The following is a 24514-nucleotide window of genomic DNA, read 5'->3' on the forward strand; positions in this document are numbered from 1 at the left end:
GAGAACCTATAGTCAGTCTCTGCTTTTCATTTTTAAGGTATCTTCATACCTGCTTAGTGCCTGGGAGCTTGCATGATTTCCTTAAATGTTACAGATTCAAAAAGGAAAAATGCTTTTTTTTAAATGAAAAAGGCTATTTTAAAATAAAATATGATATGTTTTGAGTCTAGATGAGTAGAACAAAGTAAGCAAAGTGTATGCAATAGATCTTGAATGGTCTCTTGCAATCAAGGTTGATTTACCGGTACTTCCGTTCTGATTTAGTGAATTCTGAAGTAACTGATGCAGCCAGTGTTGGAACCACATTCCTCCACGTGTGATGCAGAGGTGACTGGGAGGAGAAGTGGGTGGGGAGTGTTATGATGTATCCTCCTTTAGCTGCTGCTTCATGGCTTGTGTGTGCTCCAATATACATGACCTCAATGTTTCCAAAGCTATCCTGAACAATCCTCTCTGTGCTAAGTGACCAAGATCCTGAGGTTTGCAGGAGTCCGTTGGGGGGTGTTGCACTTTTCTGATGAATGTGGGCAAGAGAGACTGCATTCTGGGATCTGGAACAAAAAAAGACCCAAAATGCTGTGATCCAAGATGTTGACAGTTCCTTTCTTCCTCATGGATGCTGCCTGACCCACTGAGTCCCGTAAGTGGCTTGTTATTTTTATTGGATTTTAACTATATCCTTGAATATTTCAATCACAAACAAGAGACAATCTGCAGATGCTGGAAATCTAAGCAACTCACACAAAATTCTAGAGGAGCTCAGGAGACCAGCCAGCATCTATGGGGAAAAAAGTCCAGTCGACGTTTAGGGCCAAGATCCTTCAGCGGGACTGGAGAAAAAAGATGATTAGATTTAAAAGATGGGGGGAGGGGAGAGAGAAACACAAGATGATAGGTGAAACCAGGAGGGAAACAGATGAAGTAAAGAGATCGGAATTTGATTGGTGCAAGAGATACAGGGCTGAAGAAGGAGGAATGAAATAAAAGATATAAAGCCATGAAAGAAAGAAAAGGAGGGAGGAGCACCAGAGTGAGGTGATGGGCAGGTAAGGGGATAAGGTGAAAGAGGGAAAAGGGAATGGTGAAGGAGAGACTCTCAGACACCTTCTCTTACTTGCCCCTCAAACAGGATCCCACTAAGGCGCACCAGGCCATTGTCTCCCATGCCATCACTGACTTTATTAGCTATGGGGACCTCCCATCGTCTGCCACCAACCTCATAGTTCCTGCACCCTGCACCTCCTGTTTCTACCTCCTACTCAAGATCCACAAACCCGCTTGTCCAGGTAGACCCATTGTTTCGGCTTGTTCCTGCCTCACTGAATTTGTATCTGCATGCCTCAACTTTGTTTTATCCCCCCTAGTTCAGTCCCTTCTGATCTACATCCGTGATACTTCACACGCTCTGGATCTTTTCAATGATTTCAGGTTCCCTGGCCCCCATCTTATTTTCACTATGATGTCTAGTCCCTGCATACCTCTATCCCCCCACCAAGAAGGCCTCAAAGCTGTCTGTTTCTTTCTGGACACCAGACCCAACCAGTTCCTCTCCTCCGCACAGTGGAACATCCTCACTCTTAATAATTTCTCCTTTGGCTCCTCCCAGTTCCTTCAAATAAAAGTTGTAGCCATGGCACTCGCATGGGTCCCAGCTATGCCTGCCTTTTAGTTGGCTATGTGGAACAGTCCTTGTTCCAAGCCTACACTGGCGTTCGTTCCCCACTTTTCCCATGCTACATTGACTGCATTAGTGCTGCTTCCTGCATCCATGCAGAAGTTGTTGACTTCATCAACTTTGCCTCCAACTTCTACCCTGCCCTCAAATTTACCCGATCCACTTCTGACACCTCCCTCCCCTTTTTCGATCTCTCTGTCTCTATCTCTGGAGACAGTTTATCTACTGATGTCGATTATAAATCCATGGACTCTCATGGCTGCCAGGATTATACCTCTTCCCACCTTGTTACTTGTAAAAATGCCATCCCCTTCTCTCAACTCCTCCATCTCTACCGCATCTGCTCTCAGGATGAGGTTTTCCATTCCAGAACAAAGGAGGTATCCTCCTTCTTCAAAGAAAGGGGCTTCCTTTCCACTATCAATGTTACCCTCAACCACATCCCTTCTATTTCATGCATGTCTGCTCTTACCCCATGCTCCTGCCACCCTACCAGGGATAGGATTTAAGTACCTCAGAAACTGATGATCTTTTGGGATCTTCATGCACAACAGTCTTTAGACTTTACAAACAATGGTGCAGAAAACAAAACAAAAAATCTAGTGAGCGTTGTCAGTTCTTTGGGTGAAAAGACCTTGTTAATGAGAGTGGTCGGAGGCGAAATGCCAGACTGGTTCAAGCTGACAAGGAGGCGACAGTAACTCAAATAACCATGTGCTGTAACAGTGGTGTGCAGAAGAGCATGTGTGAATGCACACCACGCTGGTTCTTAAAGTGAATATGAGGTACCTTATAAAGTGGCCATTGAGGGTATGTTATTTTTTCTTCCTCCCTCCCTTTCTCCCCAGTGGCCTTAGTTTGTATATCACTGGTTAGTGGTTGTTGCTGTCTGGTCATCTGAGTCATGTATACTCACTCAGATGGGCTACTCAGCACAAGCTGACATTGATTTTAAAGAAAACATTACTAATATTAAAAAGAAACCAATTAAAATGTACTGGAGAATTGATAAAAATATATTTATCATTTTCCTATATTTTCATTAAACAGGTACTAATGATGGAATTCAGCTTTAGTCCAGCATAACGTTGCAGTCTATAGTGCTCTGACAGTGAGGCACTACTAACTTCCCATGGGGTTTATAATTCATATAATATTTAGCACTGCAGTTACAAATACTGATAAATCATTTAGTTCTTACTAGAGCAGGAAGACACACTCACACTGAAACATGTTGCTTAATATAAAGTGCTTTCAGTTATATGAAGGAAAATACCTTTTGTCATTTAAAAAAAAAGTTGGCTCTTAACTTTTTATGAAATATAATAAACTTAAAATCTGTTTTAAATACGTTTTCTTTCTTAATTAACTGACATGGCTTAATCAGTGGAAAGGTGTTAAATTGAGCATTCTGAATGTGATAATATACAGAAATTGATTCAATAGTAACAAAGTGGTCATTATTCATGTATGTCAGAACCTGGATTAGAGTGAAACATGCATAATTAGGATTCTTTTCCAAATGTTTTCGTTTTAAAAGAAGTAATGCTGGGCAGACCGATGTTGATGATTTAATTGCCGGTAGGTAGGTGTGTGTGTGTGTGTGTGTGTGTGTGTGTGTGTGTGTGTGTGTGTGTGTGTGTGTGTGTGTGTGTGTGTGTGTGTGTGTGTGTGTGTGTGTGTGTGTGTGTGTGTGTGTGTGTGTGTGTCGGGAGGGGATGGGGGGTGTCAGAAGAAGCATAAAATGTAGTTGAATAATCTGGGATTGTCTGGGAAAATGTAGTTCATTGTTCCTTCTTAACACACACCCCGAGCAAAAATTCCATAATCCATTCCCAGTGGAATAGTTAGCAGACTGGAAGTAGGCATGAATTGGCATGCTGCCATTCTATTGCAATTATAAATGCACTGGAAGTTGATGTAATTTCCTGTTGACATACTTCAAATGAACCGTACCTTCTCAACTCCAAACTCTATGGAGTGATTCTGCTTAAGATCTGTGCCTAAGCTGGTAAGTGAAAATGAAAATACAGGGAACTATAGCTGATGGACATTATTATCACTAATTTGTTTTGAAATTATTTTTTACTGTGTAGCTTAACTTACAGATTTTTCTTTCAATGAGATGATTAGTAAGAACTTTGTTCTTCCCAAAATTGCATTCCTGGTGGCCTTGCCAATTCTCCCCCTCCCCCTCCCTCTTGTTCTCCTGTTCTAATTTTTTGTTTCTAGTACAACTACAGAATCAGTTTTATTGGAGTACATTGCTTCTGAGAGGAGTTGATAAACTGCAGTATCAGAGGCCTATGTAACAACAGGTTCTGCTTTTATTTAGCTACTTGCTTGTTTTGCAAACTGTTAACTTCAGTGGAAGACAGCAGAGAGATGTGCATAAGCTTCTCAATCAGTCAATGTTGGACTATAGAAGGAGCTCACCGTAATGTTTGAGGAATTAACAATATTTGACACTTTTTGTTGTGCAACAAGTTTTTTAAAATATAAAACAGTTAATATTTATTTGTATTCTTGTTGTTGCATTTTGAAATAATTTTTGTAGAATGAAGACGATTATGACTGCCATTTGCTTTAATTAAGGTTTTGTATGCATTTCCACTTGCTGTATGAGTGATCATAGGGCCTGCTTCAGTAAAAATTTCTTGTTAAAACTGCATGAGAGAGAGAGACATGGTTAGTGGAATGTGGAGTGAGTGATGTAATAACCAAACAAGCACAAGCACAAGCACAAATGCAATTTATACTCCTTTCCAATAGAGGCATGTTAAATTGGCATTGCCTTCACCATTGCTTTAGAAAGGTCGCATAACAAAACATCACGCATGTGGGAATCTGTGCACTAACCTGCTTTTCCATTCTGTTGTCCCAGCAAGTGAGTAGTTCAGTTTTGATTATGCTAAAGCATCCTTTGTGTTGATCATGAGTTCATCAGGAATGGAGTTTGGACAAAGGATACCCTATGATGATGACAACTTGTTTAACGTGGCTGATTTGGAAAGTAATTATAAATGTGTTTTACAGTTAATTTGCTGGGCAGCTGGAGTGTACCTCTGTGAATGATGGAGTTTTATCTGTGTGTTTTGCACAGATTACACATTATATACAAAAACAGTTTTAGTAGATGGTCCAGAGTTGGCTAGGAATTGCTACAGTCACATTATGCAGGAGATTTTGCTGTTGAGGTCAAATGTGTTTATTTCAGATGGTGGTTTCATTCCATGCTCTCCAAGTAACTGCATTGCCTTGGTATATGGGGGATAAGCATCTTGGAGATCAAGCAGTCAGTTGGGATGTCAGTTAAATTTCCATGGATGAGGAGTTCGTTTATTGTTTATGCATCTGCCCAGTCCTGTGTCTCAGTCAAATTAGGGCTTGCTGGCGAGAAGTTTCTGAACATTGATTAACTATTAAGCCATAGTTATAAGGTATAGAATACAACAATGCAGGACTGGGCCTTCAGACCCAATAGCTTCAGAACCCCCATAACTTGGTGACATTCTGAGCACTAGCAAAGCTATGAGTATCAGCTGGTAGGCCAGTCGTGATTTCTGCCATGCATCCTCCCTAATTGAATGACACTTTGATGGATTCTTGTGACTGAATTAATCTGATGCGTGTTTTGGGTAGTGGGTGATGTGTCATCTGTTAAAGTCCAAGTAGTTATTTGGCTTAATACAAGAGATAAAGATTTGTGCCAATAAATTCATCTCTTGTTGGTAGTGTTACATACTTTGGGATGTCAGAGTAAATGCCATTGTAGCTACAGTATGGTGCTTCAAGCTAGACGGGATCTTTGTACACAATATTCTCCCAATCTGTTCAAGTACAGGTGAATTTTATGTCCAGAATTTTAGTTGTACATGTCCAACTCAATGGGATTCAATTGCAATTGTCCTGTGCCTGATAATTCAGGGCATTAAGATCTTCGAAATAATCTGTCATTGTGGAAATTAATTATTTGAATTGAATTATCCATTTCTAAATTAGTTGACTGTGGTTGTATTGGTTGCTCCTCCATTGCTGTGAACTCCATATATTATTACAAGAACATCTTAAATCAAGGAGCACGAGAGTGTAGAATATTGGCACAAGGTTGTAGAATGTTTGTGACTATGAAATTTCAATGTGATTCTTAGAGCAGTTGGAGCAATGCTGGGAAAGTGAATCCAAGTGTGAAGAATGTGGATATTTTAGTTGCGGGGAGTAGTTAAGGTGGGAGTGGTAGGAGGCAGAAGGTGGTAGCCCTTAAGACATAAGAGCAGATTTGGGCCTTTGGCCCATCGATTTTGCTCCACCATTCTATCATGGCTGTTTTATTATCCCTCTCAACCTCATTCTCCTGCCTTCTTCCCGTAACTGATCAAGAAGCTGTTATAAATATACCCAATGATTTGGCCTCTACAGCCATCTGTGGCAATTCACCATCATCTGGCTAAAGAAATTCCTTCTTATCTTCTATTCTGAGGCCATGCTCTCTGGTCCTAGGATCCCCCACTATAGGAAACATCCTCTCCACATTCATTCCATCATATTCAATTGGTCTTTGAGAGACAGACATGCAGACACACATTCTAGCAAGTACAGGCCCAGAGCCATCAAATGGTCCTCATACGTTAACCCTCTCATTTTCATTCCTGGGCCAATTCATGTTGAACCCCCTCTGGACCCCCTCTAATGCCAGCACATCCTCTTTTATATATGGGGCCCAATACTGCTCACTATACTCTTAAGTGTGGTCTCACCAGTGCCTTATAAAACCTTAGCATTACATCATTGCTTTTATATTCCGGTCCTGTAGGAATGAATGCTAATATTGCATTTGCCTTCCTTACCACTGACTCAATTTTCAAGGTAACCTTTAGAGAATCCTGCATAAGGACTTCCAAGTCCCATTGCACCTTTGATTTCTGAATTTACTTCCTGTTTAAAAAAAAACTGCTCCTTTATTCCTTCTACCAAAATGCACAATCATACATTTCCCTACACTATAAAACATTATCAAAGGAAGCAGCATCCATCATCAGAGATCCCCACCACCCAGGTCATGCTCTCTTCTCGCTGCTGCCATCTATTAGAAGGTACAAGAGCCTCAGGACTCTCAACACTGGGGTCAAGAACCATTACTCCCCCTCAGCCATCAGGCTCTTGAATAAATGGGGATAACTACACTTACTTGCCCCATCATTGAAATGTTCCCACAACCAATGATGTCACTTTCAAAGACTCTTTATTGCATTATCTCATGTTCTCGATATTTATTGTTATTTATTTGTATTTCCACAGTTTTTTTGTCTTCTGCACTCTGTTGGTCTTTCATTGATCCTGATACAGTTACTATTTTATAGATTTGCTGAGTATGCCCAAAGAAAATGAATCTTGGGGCTGTATATGGTGACATATATACTTTGATAATAAAATTTACTTTGAACTTTGAATACTATATTCCATCTCTCACCTCTTTGCCCATTCTCCTAACCTAATCTGTCCATTTCCAGATTCCCAGCTTCCTTAACACTACTTGGCTCTTTGCATTGTCCGCAAACTTGGACACAAAACCACCAAATCATTGACATATAACGTTAAAAGAAGTGGTCCCAACACCAACCCTTGTAGAACACCTCTAGTCACCAGCAGTCAACCAGAAAAGGCTCCCTTTATTCCCACTCTTTGTCTCCAGCCAGTTAGCCAATCTTCTATCTATGCTAGTACCTTTCTTGTAATACTATGGGCTGTAATCCTGTTTTGCAGCTTCTTGTCAAAGGCCTTCTGAAAAATCCAAGTAATCAACATCCACTGACTCTTCTTTGTCTGTCCTGGTGATACTTCCTTAGAATCCTAACAGATTTGATAGGACAAGATTTCTTCCGATACTGTGTTGACTTCAGCCTATTTGAACATGTGCCTCCAAGTATCTCGAGACTTCCTCCTTAATAATGGGTCCAACAGCTTAGCAACCACTAAAGTCAGGCTAACTGGCCTACAATTTCCTATCTCTTGCTTCCATCTCTCCTTAAAGAGTGGAGCAATATTTACAATTTCCCGGTTCTCAAATCATTCCATAATCTAGTGATTCTTGAAAGATCACTACCAAAGCCTCCAAAATCACTTCAGCTACTTTTTTAGAACCATAGAGTGTAGTCCACCTGGTCCAGGTGACTTATCTACTTCCTGTTCTTTCAGTTTCCCAAGCACACTTTCTGTAGTAATAGTGACTACAATCAATTCTGCTCCCTGACAATCTACAATTTCTGACACACTGCTAGAGTCTTCCACAGTGAAGACTGATGCAAAATACTTATTCAGTTTGTCCCCCTTTCCTTGTCCCCCTCCCTAGCATAATTTTCCAGCCGTTCAATATCTGTTCTCTCCTTACTTTTACTCTTTATATATCTGAAAAAAAACTTGATATTCTCCTCTGACTAGCTTACCTTAATATTTCATCTTTAACTCCATATTCCTTTACTTAGTTGCCTTCTGTTGGTTTTTAAAAGCTTCCCAATCTTTAAGTTCCCACTTTTTTTGCTGTATTATATGCCCTCTCTTTTGCTTTTATGCTGTCTTTGACTTCCCTTGACAGCTATGGTTATCTCAACCTCTCTAAAAAGCAATCTATCCTGTGCCTTTCAAACTGCTCCCAGAAACTCCATTCATTGCTGTTCTGATGTCAACTTTGGCCGGATCATCTCTCATACCCCTGTATTTTTTTTACTCGATTGTAATTGTGTTCAATTCTGGTCACCTCATTATAGGAAGGATGTGGAAGCTATGGAGAGGGTGCAGAGGAGATTTACCAGGATGTTTTCTGGTTTGGAGAACAAGTCATATGAAGCAAGGTTAGCAGAGCTGGGACTTTTCTCTTTGGAACGTAGAAGAATGAGAGGGGACTTGATAGAGGTCTACAAGATTATGAGAGGCATGAATAGGGTGGATAGTCAGTACTTGTTTCCCAGGGCAGCAATAGCAAGCACCAGAGGGCATACGTACAAAATTAAGGGAGGGAAGTTTAGGGGAGACATCAGGGGTAAGTTTTTTTACACAGAGGGTTGTGAGTGCCTGGAATGACTTGCCAGGGTTGGTGGTGGAGGCTAAAATATTAGGGGTATTTAAGAGTCTCTTGGACAGGCACATGGATGAAAGAAAAATGGAGGGTTATGGGGTAGTGTGGGTTTAGTACTTTTTAGGGATTATATGGGTCGGCACAACTTGGAGGGCTGAAGGGCCTGTACTGTGTTGTAGTGTTCTATGGTAATACTGATACATCTGATTGCAGCTTCTCCCTCCTAAACTGCAGGATGAATTCTATCATGTTATGATCACTGTCTGCGGAGGGTTCCTTTACTGTAAGCTGCCTAATCAAATCTGGTTCATTACATAACGCCCAGTCTAGAATTGCGTATTCCTTAGTGGGTTCAGCCATAAGCTTCTTCAAAAAGCCATCTCATAAGCATTTTTACAAATTCCTTCTTTTGGGATCCCCCACCAACCTAATTTGCCCACACAATCTGTAAATTGAAATCCATCACGACTATCATAATGTCCCCTTTGTTACGTGCCTTTTCCATCTCCAATTGTAATTTGTACCCCACATCATGGCCACTGTTTGGAGGCCTGTATACAACTGCTGTCAGGTATGACATTGTGGGCATCACAAAGTTCTGGCTGAAAGGAGATCATAGTTCAGAGTTTAAGATTCATGGTTGTACATTGTTTTGAAATGACAGGCAGGTAGGCAGACAAACCGCATTGGCTCTGTTGGTAAAAAAAAAATGAAATCAAATCCTTAGAAAGAGGTGACAGGACTGGAGGATGTAGAATTCTTGTAGGTAGAGATTAGGAAATGCAATGGCTACTTTGCTTAAACCTAACTCTTAATTGGCCTTTCCCAAGTGCCTAATTGATCATTATGATTGAAGCCCGCCAAAAAGCCTCGAGCTCTTTTTAAAGTGACTGCTCACGATGATTGAAGCCCGCTGGAAAAAAAAAGCTTGTTTGAGTAAGATTTAAAGTTCAGTGTGATAGAATGGAAGGTAGTTGTTGTCAACCAGAATTATATGATCTCTGAAAGGATCATTTGGGAAAAGAAAACAAAACTCTTTTTTTCCTCCATTAATAGGTCACACTTCTTGTGTTATCCTACTAATATTTAAGTTTTTAGAACACCTTTGGATTTGCAGTTATTTTGGCAGCTAATCTTTTCTCATACATTCTTTATCTGTTATTTTCACTTCCTCTCCTGTTCATAAGTAGCCTTTTTTTAGTCTTCTACTCCTTTATCATCCTTTGCTTCTCATGGGAATTTGCTTCAATGGTACGTGAACCATCTCTCTAAAGGCAATCCAATGTTTTGTTCAGTTTTTTTCCCTGTCAACTTGATTCCAATTTCCCTATCCACTCCTGTGCCATTGAAATTGGCCACCTTCTGATTAATTACTTTTATTTTGGATTGCTGACGCTTCTTTTCTATAATTAACCTAAATCTTACGATGGTATGATCATTATCTCTACTGAAACTGGATAGACTTGACTGTCCTCATTCCTGAGAGAGATCCCAGATTGCCTGGTAGTGAGGGGATTAGCCACAGGGGAACCCTGCACAATTTGCCTACCTCACTTACTTTTCAGATAGTCACCCGTCTATCTGAAGCCTGTACCTTGGGTGTGACCAGCTCAGTAAATCTCTAAACTAACGGGGTCCTTATCCTCTTGACTGGGTCTGAGTACATCCAACTCCAAGTTCAAAGAAAATTTTTTATCAAAGTACATTCAGGTCACCATATACAACTCCGAGATTCGTTTTCTTGAGGGCAATCACAGTAAGTTCAATAAAGCCAATAGAATCAATGAAAGACCACACCCAACAGTGTGGAAAAGTTCAAAGTAAAATTTATTATCGGAGTACATAAATGTCACCACTTACAACCCTGAGATTCTTTTTCCTTGGGCGTACTCAGCAAATCTATAGAATAGTAACTGTATAGAGGATCAATGAAGGAGCAAGAGCGTAGAAGACTGTGCAAATGCAAATATAAATAAATAGCAATAAATAATGAGAGCATGAAATAACAAGACAAAAAGTCATTAATGTGAGATCATTGGCTGTTGGAACACCAGAAATAGAATGAGTGTAGTTCAAGAGTTCTTTTGTCAAGAGCCCGATGGTTGAGAGGTAGTAACTATTCTTAAACCTGGTGGTGCGAGTCCTGAGGCACTTGTACTTTCTACCTGATGGCAGCAGCGAGAAAAGATTGTGGCCTGGATGGTGAGGATCTTTGGTGATGAATGCTGCTTTTCTATGATGCCATTGCATGTAGATGTTGGGAAGGCTTTACCCATGATGTACTGGCCTGAATCTGCTACCTTTTGTAGGATTTTCTGCTCTGAGACAGTGGTGTTCCCATACCAGGCCATAATGCAGCCAGTCAATACACTTTGAATTGATCATAGGGAACAAAGACATGGCAGACCAATTGAATAACTACTTTGGTTCTGTCTTCACTAAGGAGGACATAAATAATCTTCCGGAAATAGTAAGGGACTGAGGGTCAAGTGAGACGGAGGAACTGAGGGAAATACATGTTAGTAGGGAAGTGGTGTTAGGTAAATTGAAGGGATTAAAGGCAGATAAATCCCCAGGGCCAGATGGTCTGCATCCCAGAGTGCTGAAGGAAGTAGCCCAAGAAATAGTGGATGCATTAGTGATAATTTTTCAAAACTCCTTAGATTCTGGATTAGTTCCTGAGGATTGGAGGGTGGCTAATGTAACCCCACTTTTTAAAAAAGGAGGGAGAGAGAAACCGGGGAATTGTAGACCGGTTAGTCTGACATCGGTGGTGGGGAAAATGCTAGAGTCGGTTATCAAAGATGTGATAACAGCACATTTGGAAAGAGGTGAAATCATCGGACAAAGACAGCATGGATTTGTGAAAGGAAAATCATGTTTGACGAATCTTATAGAATTTTTTGAAGATGTAACTAGTAGAGTGGATAGGGGAGAGCCAGTGGATGTGGTATATTTAGATTTTCAAAAGGCTTTTGACAAGGTCCCACACAGGAGATTAGTGTGCAAACTTAAAGCACATGGTATTGGGGGTATGGGATTGATGTGGATAGAGAATTGGTTGGCAGACAGGAAGCAAAGAGTGGGAGTAAACGGGACCTTTTCAGAATGGCAGGCAGTGACTAGTGGGGTACCGCAAGGCTCAGTGCTGGGACCCCAGTTGTTTACAATATATATTAATGATTTAGACGAGGGAATTAAATGCAGCATCTCCAAGTTTGCGGATGACACGAAGCTGGGCGGCAGTGTTAGCTGTGAGGAGGATGCTAAGAGGATGCAGGGTGACTTGGATAGGTTAGGTGAGTGGGCAAATGCATGGCAGATGCAATTTAATGTGGATAAACGTGAGGTTATCCACTTTGGTTGCAAGAACAGGAAAACAGATTATTATCTGAACGGTGGCTGATTAGGAAAAGGGGAGATGCAACGAGACCTGGGTGTCATGGTACACCAGTCATTGAAGGTGGGCATGTAGGTACAGCAGGCGGTGAAAAAGGCAAATGGTATGTTGGCATAGCAAAAGGATTTGAGTACAGGAGCAGGGAGGTTCTACTGCAGTTGTACAAGGCCTTGGTGAGACCGCACCTAGAATATTGTGTGCAGTTTTGGTCCCCTAATCTGAGGAAAGATATTCTTGCCATAGAGGGAGTACAAAGAAGGTTCACCAGATTGATTCCTGGGATGGCAGGACTTTCATATGAAGAAAGACTGGATCGACTAGGCTTATACTCACTGGAATTTAGAAGATTGATCTTATTGAAACGTATAAAATTCTAAAGGGATTGGACAGGCTAGATGCAGGAAGATTGTTTCCGATGTTGGGGAAGTCCAGAACGAGGGGTCACAGTTTAAGGATGAAGGGGAAGCCTTTTAGGACCGAGATGAGGAAAAACTTCTTCACACAGAGAGTGGTGAATCTGTGGAATTCTCTGCCACAGGAAACAGTTGAGGCCGGTTCATTGGCTATATTTAAGAGGAAGTTAGATATGGCCCTTGTGGCTAAAGGGATCGGGGGTATGGAGAGAAAGCAGGTACAGGGTTCTGAGTTGGATGATCAGCCATGATCATACTGAATGGTGGTGCAGGCTCGAAGGGCCGAATGGCCTACTCCTGCACCTATTTTCTATGTTTCCAGCACACATCTATAGACAAACAACTAGTGTGCAAAAAAAACAGTGCAAGTGCAAAAGAAAGTGGAAAAAAATAAGAAAAAAATATTGAGAACATGAGATGGAGTCCTTGAAAGTGAGTCAAGTTCAGTGGGAGTAGTCTTTTATCATCTGTTACAGCTCTTTAGCAACTCATGGACAATGACACCTCCACCTCCAAATGTGGAGACTGAGATACATTTGATCAAGCCACATCCGTTAATAATAACTAGGGCATCTTTGAGTCTTGCAATGAATATTAACAGGTTAATATTAAACTTGCAATTATCTGCAATTAAATCTGCAATTAAACTTGCAGGTTAAGACCTACAAGTATCTGGGAGTACAGTTAGACGAGAAGCTAGACTGGACTGCCAACACAGATGCCTTGTGCAGGAAGGCACAGAGTCGACTATACTTCCTTAGAAGGTTGGCGTCATTCAATGTCTGTAGTGAGATGCTGAAGATGTTCTATAGGTCAGTTGTGGAGAGCGCCCTCTTCTTTGTGGTGGCGTGTTGGGGAGGAAGCATTAAGAAGAGGGACGCCTCACGTCTTAATAAGCTGGTAAGGAAGGCGGGCTCTGTCGTGGGCAAAGTGCTGGAGAGTTTAACATCGGTAGCTGAGCGAAGGGCGCTGAGTAGGCTACGGTCAATTATGGATAACTCTGAACATCCTCTACATAGCACCATCCAGAGACAGAGAAGCAGTTTCAGCGACAGGTTACTATCGATGCAATGCTCCTCAGACAGGATGAAGAGGTCAATACTCCCCAATGCCATTAGGCTTTACAATTCAACCGCCAGGACTTAAGAACTTTTTAAAAGCTATTATTAATGCTTTTTGAGATAGTGATTTAGATGCATATCATATTTTTTTACTGAGTTAAGTATTGTATGTAATTAGTTTTGCTACAACAAGTGTATGGGACATTGGAAAAAAAGTTGAATTTCCCCATGGGGATGAATAAAGTATCTATCTATCTATCTATCCGTAAAACAAAAAAATCAGCTTAACCAGACTGATCCTGCTGCACCACACTGCCCCTTTATAATTCAGGTTCATGTGGATTTATTTTTCTTGGGATCCACCATCTCAGCCCAAGAGGACAATAATGAATCACTCGCCCTGGTGTTTCAGCTCAGACTTTGGTCTCCTGAGCAAAAGATGGTTTGCAGGTGAGGGCCTTAAACTTGGCACCAAATCTGTGATGTATTCAGCAGCAGTTTTCCCTACTGACATGTACACTGGTGACACGGGCTTTCTGCAGCAGGCATCTCCAAACCTGTGTTTACCCACAGTGGGCTTGGACATCATACTGTTTTTTCATAGCAGAAAATTGTATGATTAGAAGTGATTTGATTTCGATTTTTAAAGTGATGGTTTAAGTTTGATTTAAAGTCTGGTAGGTTCAGGGATATGAGAAATAAGCAAGCAAAGTCTGTGATCAGTGTCGAAAGTTGTGCCTCTTTGCTGAAAGCTGGAAAGTATGAAAAGAGCTTGTCAATATTCAAAAATAGGAGAAAGTTGAATGCAAAGCCAAGTCATCGTGATCTCTCAAAACTTTCTTGATTCTATCATTGAGAGGAGTTTTCCAGATGTTTTAATCTCCCCTCTGTTTCTGTTCACCCAACTCTAAGCAACTTGATCGAAAGGTTTGCTTTCTACATTTCTGATTTGCTGAATCTGTGGTCTCGGTTTGATGAGCGAGCTGATGTCTGGCCACATTACACAAAATGTTCACAAGATGGTTGTGAGAAAGGGAAAGGAAGTGAAGGGGTTGAGGGTGGTGTGAGGCCAGTGGAATGCTCCATGAATTGCATTGAACTGAGTACATATCGAAGGATGAATAATGAGGAGAAAAACAAGTAATTGAGTGAAGGGCAGAAATGAAGCTGCTGAGAGTCATGTTTCAATATGAATGCCCCTTCAGATTATTGGTAGGCATTTTCACCGTCAGACCGTGAATGAAAGGAATGAAATTGTTGCTAAGTAGTTAATAGAAAGATGAGCTGGAAAGTAGACAAACTAGTCTGAGGTAAATCTGGTCAAAAACTGTGTTTTCATTTGATATGTACCATTTAAGTTTGCACTACAATTATTCAGTATACAGTGGGAATTCAAAAAAATGAAAATGTGTAATATGAATGCCATATTTTTCGTAGCTGTACAATCTTATCAACATGCAAGAATAATTATCTTGTAGTTTCTTTAATTCATTTATAATTATTCATTAAGATTGTAGAATAAATAGTTTCTTTAATCCTCTGGTTGCATTCTGCCCTTGCCATATGCTTTGCAGTTTGAAGTCTAATTTTCATTTCTCTTGGATCATTATATGCTTGTCACAATTATGCATTTTAATTGAAATGTGATCAGAACCCCATAATTCAAGGTTTGGAACAAGATATTGAGGTTTTTCATGGGGCTATTTAAGTCTGATGAGAATGGAATAAACAATTTGCTTGCAGATTTTCATCTGCAGTGTAGCCTGGTAATTATACTTCTTTCAAACAAAATCATTTCAACTTTAGTTTTATCTGCCTTCAGCACTTAGTTTAATATGAAAACCAGAATAAAAAGCACTAATTTGATCTTATAATTTGTTTTACATCTTGTAATGTAGTTAAATCAATTCTCATAGCCTTTATGTCATCTGAACATTCAGATTAAACTAGAAAAACAGAGATACTTGAGATAGAAACGGAATTAAAATTTCAGGGAAGTGACCTTCTACCAGAACTGGGAAAGGTGGAGATAAGAGAAGGGCATAAGGGATTTAGTATGGGAGTTGCACTTAAATGATAAAGACTGCTAGTACAAAGCAGTTCTTGATTAGGAGCCCTCAGTGTGCACTCTGGACGTTTAATCTGGTCTTCAGCTTTGTGATTCTGTTACTTTACTTTGAACTTTGAAGTACACTTGTAAATGTTATTATCATAATACATATGTCACCATATACATCCCTAAGATTCCTGTGGGCATAATCAGCAGAATCTATAAAAAAGTTACTATAACAGGATCAGTGAAAGATCAACGAGAGTGCAGAAGACAACAAACTGTGCAAACGTAAATAATAAATAGCAATAAATAATGAGATCATGAAATAACAAGATAGCCATTAAAGTGAGATCATTGGTTGTGGTAGTATCTCAACGAATGGGCAAGTGAGTGTAGTTAACCCTTCGTTCAAGAGCCTGATGGTTGTGGGGTAGTAACTGTTCTTCAGTCTGGTTGTGTGAGTCCTGAAGCACTTGTACCTTCTACCAGTGAGAAAAGAGCATGGCCAGGTTGGCAAGGATCTCTGATGGATGTTGCTTTCCTATAACAGTATTTCATGTAGATGTGCTCAGTAGTTGGGAGGGTTTTTACTACCTTTTGTAAGGATTTTCCATTCAAAGGCATCAGTGTTTCCATACCAGGCAGTGATGCAGCTGGTCAACATACTCTCCACTGCACGTCTATAAAAGTTTGTCAAAGTTTTAGATGTCATGCTGAATCTCTGCAAACTCATAAGGAAGTACAGGTGCTGCTGTGCTTTCTTCACAATTGCACTTGTGTGCTGGGTCCAGGACAGTTCCTCTGAAATAGTATCACCCAGGAATTTAAAGTTGCTAACCCTCTCCACGTCTGATCCTCCAATGACGACTGGCTCATGGTTTCCCTCTCCTGAAGCCTATAATCAGTTCCTTGGTCTTGCTGGTGTTATGAATGTACCACAGCTCTGAGGGGCCGAAGGGTGCGGGGGTAGCCCCCTCCTTTGTGAGAATCGCAAGATCACTATTGAGTCAATTCAGGAGACCCAGGTAATGAGAGAAAGACATGCCGAATCCACAAGGCGTTGGAATGTGCCTTGGCCTCCGAGAGGCAGACCCATTGATGCTGGCTATTGTCTCTTGGAGACGGACTTGTGTATTGCATCCTGGACGATGCATCGACGCCCCCAGGCAGTGAACCAAGGAGGAGGTTGGTGGAGGGATTGCATCATCCCCAACCTGATTGACACCTGAGCCCCTGTGAGTCAGGATAAAAAGAGGGTCTGTGGGAACAGCCCCTCAGACGCACCAGAAGAAACGCTAGTGATCCCGGAATAGCGAAAGCCGGTGGAAGGCCACGTGTGTCCGCTTCCATTTGCCCGCAATCGGTGACCTTTGCCACGGAAAAAACGGTTTTTAGCTAACAACGGGGAACTCAACTCTCAACGACCCTCGAAGGATTGACATCATAAACAGAATGGGCAAGTTTTAACCCATCTCTCTCTCTCTCCAACAATTGCCACACAGGGTCCCCAACGGCGGCAGCCTGTATGAACTGAACGAACTATATATTTCCATCGGACAATTCATTATCCCCTAGACAACGATACAGCTTATTTCTTATTGATTATTATTATACCCGTTCTTTTAGATTTAGTATTGACGACGTATATTATCTGTGTGTTTGCATTGATATTATTTTTGTGTATTTCTATCAATAAATACTGTTAAAAATAGTACCATCAGACTTCAACGGACCTCTCTATCTTTGCTGGTAAGTGACCCAGATACGGGGTACGTAACACTGGCATTGAGTGAGAGGTTGTTATGATACTACTCAGACAGATTTTCAATCTCTCTTCTATATGCTGATTCATCAGCACCTTTAATTCAGTCCACAACAGTGGTGTCATCAGCAAATATGAATATCGTATTGGAGTTGCGCTTAGCCACACAGTCATAGGTATAAAGCAAGTTAAGCAGGGGCTAAGCACAGAGCCCTGTGGTGCTGATGGACACCGTGGAGGAGTGCTGTTCCCAATTTGAACAGAGTAGAGTCTAAGTGAGGAAATCTAGGATCCAATTGCACAAGGAGGTATTGAGGCCTTGGTGCTTACTGATTTGTTTTGAGGGGCTGATGGTATTGAATTCTGAGCTCTGCTCAATAAAGAGCATCCTTGTGTATGCATCTTTGCTGTCCAGATATTCTAGGGTTGAGTGAAGAGCCAATGAGATGGCATTTGCTGTGGACTTGTGAATCCAAGTCACTTCTCAGGCAGGAGTTGATATGTTTCATCACCAGCTCCTCAAAACACTTTATCACTATGGTTGTAAGTTCAGCTGTGTGATAGTCATTGAATGAGGTCACCATGCTCTTCTTGGGCACTGATGTACTTGCAGCTACTTGTAGCAGGCGGGTACCACACACTAAACTCTTGCTTCGCCAAAGATCTCAGTGAGCACACTAGTCAGTTGGTAGGTGCAGGTCTTTAGTATGTGGCCAGGTACCCCGTCTGGTCCAGATGCTTTTCTTGGATTCAAGAAAGTCAGCCTGCAAGTCAGCTTCAGATACTGAAATCAAACTTATCATTTGGCAATTTGGAGGTTCGCGATGGTTCTTCCATATTCTGATGGTCAAAGCGAGCATAGAAGCATTGAGCTCACCTGGAAGCGGAGCCCTGCTCTCTCCCATGTCGCTTGATTTAACTTTGTAGGGGGTGATGGCATTCAACCTCTGCCACAGCTGTCGCGCATCACGTTGATTCAAGTTTCGTCCTGAATCCCCACTTTGCCCATGAGATGGCTTTCCGGAGATCATGCCTGCACCTCTTGTAGCTTTCTTGGTCTCCAGACTTAAATGCCTCTGATCTGGTCCTTAGCAAATTTTGGATCTCATGATTCATCCAGGCCTTCTGATATGGGAAGACTGAATGATTTAGTTGGGACACACTCACCTCTAGCTGTTTTAGTAAAGTCTGTAACAACCATGGTGTATTCCTTCAGATCTCTCTGAGTGTTTGAACACGGTGCAGTCCACCTACTCAAAGCAAACCTATACTCATTTCTGTGCCTCCTGCGACCACCTCTTAGTGGCCCTACTTAAAATAAAGGTCAAAATTATCCATCGATAGTGTGAACTTCTCTGAGGAACATGCAAACTAAGTTGTAAATGATGATTCGGAGATTGCATATTTTCAATACTTTCTTTTCATATGTTGTTCTTTGTAGCACTTCATGATGGGTCTAAAGCGTCCCTTCATTTTTTTCAGGAGTGCACAAGAAGGCATGAGAAATGGATGGCTATTGTTGCCTATTTTGCTCTTCGTAGGTGTTTGCAATGCTTTCTGGTCCATGTGGCAAGGAGAGAAGAGAGCTGAAGCCCATGTGCTCTGCTCTTCTTTACCAGTTCACTAATTCCATTGAATTTCCATAGATAAGAGACATTCCATTCAAATTTGTAGTTGGGAATTAACTAATCAGGTAGCTTCTATTCAAATTTGATATCCAAGAAGTTTGGAGAATAGTACAGTACTGTGCCTGCAAAGTTCCTCTAGCGTTTTGTGTGTGTTGTAAAGCATAATAGTGCCTACCTCAGTGTTTGGGGGGAAAAAAACAATTAGCACCAGAGTCTGAAGATAAACTAGGTGCTGTACCCCTGCCTTCCCCAGGCATGGTTTCAACAAGGCTCACGCCAAGTGGTACTGATTGAGTACTCGATGAGGCCAGCACAGCTAGAGCCCTGCCACTGATGGTGGTTCCCAGTAGAGCTACAGGAGACAGGAGGTGCAGGGCTGCAGAGGGGATGCACGAAATGTTGATTTAATTGTACTTTAACTGATCTTATAGGAGCTCTAAGAAAATGTTTCCCTCACACTATAGGTTGGCATAAAATACACAGTGTCAAATAAAAGACAATGATGTTAATGAATGTATAGAACACTCATGTAAATGTTTTCAAAGGCCTTCTGGGTTAATTTTAGAAGTGGGGGTGCCGATCTTAATAAATGTTATTGTAAACAAGTTGCAACTTATCGTTAAAGGAAAACGTGTACTGCTACTTGTGTGAGATGAGAGAGTTAAGTAAAACTGAGTGTTTTTACAATTTTACCAAAAGAAATTAAAAGATCAAAGGATTAAAGCTGTTAAGGGGACAATACTTGTGTGAGACTTCCTGGCTGCTCCATTATAGCCTCTTGCAATATTATACAGGTTGCTTTAAAAGTATTGTGATATCTGTTCATATACTTTGAATGTTATTTTAACTTTTTGTTTTGTATTTAACCAAATTGACAGTAACCAAATTTTGGCTAATCATTACCAGATTAACTTCTGTTTAAAAATTCACTGTAAATTTCGGCTTTAACATTACCTGCTTTATACTCATGTGGCTCATATGACCTACTGGTGGCTTGTAGTTTTTGGTTTGAATGGTGCAGTTTTTTAGATAATACTATTCTCAATTTTTTTTTGCTTTTGAAGTTCTTTAATCCAACAATCTTGGATGATGGACACGAGACAGGTAAACATGGGGCTTTTTGCAAAGGGTATGTTTTTGTTTGCCTGGCCACTAGGCTCGAAGATGCCCTCGGGCCAAGGAAACTCTGACAACAGTGTCCACTTTCACTGCCACCAGCACTGTAGACGATGCAATTTACTTTAAATTATCTGTTCCCAAACTGTACTTAAGAACTTGTACAATTTAAATTCTGCCTGTAGTAAAGTGCCACCTGATGTAAGCACGTATGTAGCTTCTCTTGGGCTTTTCCTCCTGAACCTAAAAGGGAAAAATAGTTGGTGGATATGTGGTGTGTGCATGTCATATAACATCTGAGATGGCACAGCTGCCTTCCTCCCTGTTGTGTTTGTTTCCCTCTGGTTATTCACCTGAAGGATGGAATAACTGGAGGGAACAAACGAGCTGACTCCTTTGCTAAGGCAGCAACTGCAGATCTTTAATGGCCATGTAGTACTCCAGTGTGATCAGGGTGTCAATACATTCCAAATTAGTTTGATGAACTCGCACAATTATAATGTGATGCCTCAGAGGCTGAAGGAACTTTTTGGACTAAAACACATTCTGTGCAGGACTATAAAGGATAATCAGTATAATTGAAAATGAGGGATTCTCGACCATAGCAAGAAAAGTAGCAGTAATTATATGATGATATTCAAAGATTCAAGATTCAAAGCATATATTATCAAAGAATGTATAAATTGTACACCTTGAAATTTGTCTGCTTATAGGCAGCCATAAAGCAAGAAGCTCGAATAACCCAATTAAAAAAAAAGCCAAAAACTATTACGGAGGGGGGGGGGGGGGGGGAGAGAGAGAGAGAGAGAGAGAGAGAGAGAGAAATACACATCATGCAAAAAAATAGAAGCAAGCCAGTAGCATCCCGAACCAGACCGAGTCCCAGATCTGCTCCCGGAGCAGCCAGAGTAGGTCCAAGCCAAGCCTCGGTACCCCGTTTCACACCAGCAGGGGAGAGACTCACAACAGTCGGATTGGTTTACAGCCATAGAGAAAAAAATGAAAATTTGCGGGAGAGAGAGGGGGAAATCAGCCTGAACCTCGCCTCTGTACGTGACACTCGGGCTTCCAGTCTAATTGGGCTGCTGTTTAAATTGTCCTAGCACCAAGTAATACTACATTCTGGGATCTGGGTCCAGTCGCCTCAAAACTCCTGGGCTGCCCTGCCTGAAGCCTTTCTTGATCTGAGCAAATCAGCTCAGTGCTTGAGTGATCCAATCTTGCACCCGGGTTAGGTGGATGGACATCAAAACTCTTGCGTAGACTCCTCTCCAAGTCGCTCTGTACATCTCTGGTTGTGATATGAACTCTGTGAATCCGGTGGCTTGAACTTGTTGCTCCCTGGAACGTCACTGCTGGTATTTACTGTTGCTGAGCCTCCCCTTGAAGGATATTCTCCAAATTGACTGTGGAGTTTCCTAAATGTGTGAGATGCGATTATGCACTTGTTATTGCATTGTTAACTCCATGGGTAGAAGCTTACCAAACTCGGAGAAATGATGCTATAACTGTTGCTAAATTTTATTATGAGAATTTATCCATGAAGTGAGGATCGGTATGACGTAAGAGATTTTTCTCAGGAATCCCAAACCTAGGAATAGAGTTGTATAGGAACTAACAAAAGCCTTATGGTGTAAGCAACACTTCACCTGCCCTTACCACTGTCAATCTTATAGGCCAGCTGAAAGACAGAATGGGGCCTTGAAAAACAGTTCAGCTAAATTGCGCAATGAGACCTAACACATTAATGCTCCTAACACTTATTCACCTTAGCTATGAATATGTGTCCCATACTAACCAATCAGGTTGTTAGGTGTGCTCTAGAGAGCTGTGCATACACTGCCAATGAAGCTGATACCTTGAATCATACGGTAGTGACTTTGATTCTGTGTTTTACTTTGATACTGAAACTAGAACTGTAAAGGGAGAACAGGATTATGCTGCCCATAGAAATGACTCTTGTCAGTGCAACTGTTTTGAGGGATAGTATCAGGTACTTGCAATGATTGCATAACCTCTCTGCACCTCCCCCAATAAAAAGCCGCTTTATGGGGGTAGAGTGAATTATCTTACGGTAACCATTACGGGGCGGAACTAGACGGGTAACAATACATGCAAAGTCTATACTACTGGTGACACTCCAAATCCCTTTAATGGGGCTTACTCGGTATGTGGCTGATAAGCTAATATTCTTACTGCCAGGCATACCCTTTCTTAAATAGGATCTTTGTCCTGAACGAAAGCCAAGGAGGGATTGTTGTTATCTGGTCTACAAAGTACCATCGATGTACCACCTGCCCACTCATGCTCTACATCCCACTGAGTGGGGCTGCCATCAAAGGAAAACTTGAGAGACTGAGCTTTTCTGGATCGTTGTGCTGAGGACCTGCCAGACTGGCTTATGAAAGTATTAACAAACCTCAGAGATGCTAGGGAAACTGGCTAATGATATGAGCCCGACCATCGATGACGTTACTGCTGTATCTGTGGCAAACTGCACGCATTCCTTCAAAATGGACGTGCTAGATCTTCTGCTGTCTGAGAGGTGGTACTTGTGGGCTGTTGCACATTTGTCCTGGATATCAGCAGCTGATGAAACAGTCACGGTTTCAGATACTTTGCGCTATTGAAATTCAGTAAGATTTCTGTTGTCCTTGACAAAAGCTGATGGTAAAATCTCACCTCTGCCTTTCTATCAGCACTTGAGAAATGCGTGACCTCTCCAAGTGTGATCTTCAGACAGAACTGTGAAGGGTATACCTGAAAACCTTAAATTGTGTTTTAATTCTTTCAGCTGTAGGCTGCTACATCCTAGCATTTATTTTTTCTCTTACCCTCGTGGATGATATCGTCCTCTCAATTACCCTGCAAGCACTCCTAAGCACAAGAGGCTGCAGATATTGTAACCTGGAGCAAGTGACAACAAACACCTGGAGAACGTCAGCGGGTCAGGCAGTACGGGTGACAGCAGAGGGACTGTTAATATGTTGGATTGAGACCCTGCATTGGGAAAGAGCTTGTTGAGGACAGAGAGCCACTATGTAGAAGTGAGGCAAGGGCTGGCAGGCAGTGGGTGAATCCAGGTGAGGGGGGCCGTTCTGGGCAAGTGGGGGAGAGGGAGGGGTGGAGCTGGGAGCTGACAGCTTGTAGGTGATATGTAGGGACAGAAGATAAAGAGGCTGATGGAACAATGTGAGAGGAGAGGAGACTGGCACAAGATATTTAGCAAATAATTCAGTGTAAGATTGTGAATTAGATCATCAGTTATTTGTTGTGGAGAACCCTTGTTCATTGTGTCTCTGAATGAATTGCAGGTACATAGAACATAGAACAACAGCACAGTACAGGCCCTGTGGCCCACTATGTTGTGCAACCTTATAATCTATTCAATATCAATCTAACCCTTCCTTCCTACACAGCCTCTTTGTGTCTATTATACATACGCCTATCTAAGAGTTTCTTAAATGTCCCTAATGTAATTGCCTATACCCCCACCCTGGCGGAGTGTTCCATACACCCAGCACTCTGTGTAATAAAGCTTGACTCTGACATTCCCCCTCCCATACTTTCCTCCAGTCACTTTAAAATTATGTCCCCCTGTTATTAGCTACTTCCGCCCTGGAAGAAGTCACTGGTTATCCACTTGATCCCTTAACTTACACACCTCTATTGCCTGTCATCCTCCTGGTCTCCAGAGGAAAGCCCTACTAGCTCTTTCAACCTATCCATGTTCTCACCAAGTGTGCTTTAACCAATGTTTGATAGAACTGCAACATTACTTCGTAGCTCTTGAACTCAGGCCCCCCCCCCCCAAGTGAAAGCCAACACACCGTATGCCTTCGTAGCAACCCTATCAACTTTCATGGCAACTTTGAGGGGTCTATGCATGTGGATCCCAATATCCTGTTGTTCCTCCTCATTGCTAAGAGTTCAGCCATTAACTCAATATTCAAATTTGAAGGTAGGTTTAGAACTTGTAGGGAGAGATTAGATAAACTGGGTTGATTTCCTTGAGTATAGACATCCAAGGGGTGATCTGGTTGAGGTCTATAAACATGAGAAAACTTGCAGATGCTGGAAATCCAAAACAACACAACAGTGTGCTGGAGGAACCCAGCAGGTCAGGCAACAGCGATGGAAAAGAGTAAACAGCATAAAATTGTAAGAAGCTGGAATAGGGTAAATAATCAGAATCTTTTGCTCTTGGTCAGGATTGCAAGAACAAGGGGATGAGGAAGGAGCTTTAACAATTTTGAACAACGAATGGCTGATATCAGGGATTTGCTGTCAGATGAGGTAGTTGAGTCAGATACAATGGTTACGTTTAAGGGGCA

General features: G+C 41.5%; 1 protein-coding gene across 7 annotated transcripts in view; it reads left to right on the forward strand.

Moving 5' to 3' along the window:
* Positions 1–24514, forward strand: part of LOC140728349 (E3 ubiquitin-protein ligase HECW2-like) — a 318336-nt gene that overhangs the window by 15117 nt on the left and 278705 nt on the right. Inside the window, exons 1-2 of one of the 7 annotated variants that reach the window (XM_073046947.1) lie at positions 3644–3686; positions 8440–8523. The exons of 5 other annotated variants lie outside the window; for them this stretch is intronic. The gene's annotated coding sequence lies outside the window, so the exon portion shown is untranslated. Of the gene's footprint in view, positions 1–3643; positions 3687–8439; positions 8524–24514 lie in introns of those variants that run through there. One more of the 7 variants, XM_073046948.1, reaches the window with a different exon arrangement.

Source organism: Hemitrygon akajei, chromosome 5, assembly GCF_048418815.1.
Source record: "Hemitrygon akajei chromosome 5, sHemAka1.3, whole genome shotgun sequence".
NCBI classification, from domain to species: Eukaryota; Metazoa; Chordata; class Chondrichthyes; order Myliobatiformes; family Dasyatidae; genus Hemitrygon; species Hemitrygon akajei.